This window comes from Oncorhynchus nerka, linkage group LG15 (assembly GCF_034236695.1).
Source record: "Oncorhynchus nerka isolate Pitt River linkage group LG15, Oner_Uvic_2.0, whole genome shotgun sequence".
Taxonomy (NCBI): domain Eukaryota; kingdom Metazoa; phylum Chordata; class Actinopteri; order Salmoniformes; family Salmonidae; genus Oncorhynchus; species Oncorhynchus nerka.
Window position 1 is genome coordinate 103,345,739 of NC_088410.1, and position 1,379 is coordinate 103,347,117.

The following is a 1,379-nucleotide window of genomic DNA, read 5'->3' on the forward strand; positions in this document are numbered from 1 at the left end:
GGGAGGGGGTGAGAGAGAGGGGGAGGGAGGGTGAGAGATAGAGGGAGGGGGTGAGAGAGGGAGGCAGGGGGTGAGAGACAGAGGGAGGGAGGGGGTGCGAGAGAGGGGGTGAGGGGAGGGAGGGGTGAGAGAGGGGAGGGAGTGAGAGACAGAGGGAGGGAGGGGGTGAGAGATAGAGGGGAGGGGGTGAGAGAGACTTGGGAGGGAGGGGGTGAGAGATAGATGGGAGGGAGGGGGTGAGAGAGGGAGTCAGGGGGTGAGAGACAGAGGGAGGGAGGGGTGAGAGAGAGGGGGAGGGAGGGGTGAGAGAGGGGAGGGGAGGGAGGGGTGAGAGAGGGAGGCAGGGGGTGAGAGACAGAGGGAGGGAGGGGGTGAGAGAGAGGGGGGTAGGGGGAGGGAGGGGTGAGAGAGAGAGGGGAGGGAGGGGTGAGAGACAGGGGGGGAGGGGGTGAGAGATAGAGGGGAGGGGGGGGGTGAGAGAGAGGGGGTGAGGGGGAGGGAGGGGTGAGAGAGAGAGGGGAGGGAGGGGGTGAGAGATAGAGGAGGGTGAGAGAGAGGGGGTGAGAGAGAGGGGAGGGAGGGGGGTGAGAGAGAGGGGGTGAGGGGGAGGGAGGGGTGAGAGATAGAGGGGGTGAGAGATAGAGGGGAGGGACAGTGAGAGATAGAGGGGAGGGGAGGGGGTGAGAGAAACTTGGGAGGGAGGGGGTGAGAGAGAGAGGAGGGAGGGGGTGAGAGAGAGAGGGAGGGAGGGGTGAGAGATAGAGGGGAGGGGGTGAGAGACAGAGGGAGGGAGGGGTGAGAGATAGAGGGGAGGGGAGGGGGTGAGAGACAGAGGGAGGGAGGGGGTGAGAGATAGAGGGGAGGGGGGGGTGAGAGATAGAGGGGAGGGGAGGGGGGTGAGAGAGACTCGGGAGGGAAGAGAGGGAAAGTGGCAGATCTGTTAAAGAGGAACCAACCGCATCAATTACCCATTGTCCTTTGTTTCTAATCTCATTATTATAGGCCTATTGCAATCTGAAAGGCATGTATGTGAATGTTTAGAAGGGACAATCTTAGCTAATTGTATTGTTATGGTCCAGTGTCCAGGGCCAGAGGTTGCCCGAAATGTTTCTCTACGCAATTATGTAAATTATGCATTTGGAGATCCCAAGAGACTTCTCCAGTTTCCCCGGAATCCGAACAGGTTGAATTAAGTATCAGTCACATATTTTAGGCCATTTGTGTGCTATTCAAGTGGCGAGAGACATAGAGGGAACATGATGTCCGAAACACTTTCCACTCCGCTCCGCTGTGCGCTGCGTCTTTAACTGTTCCCCAACTCCTCCTTCTCCTTCAGTGACATGCCCTCGGGTCTGCATACTCCTTTTACTTCGGTCTGC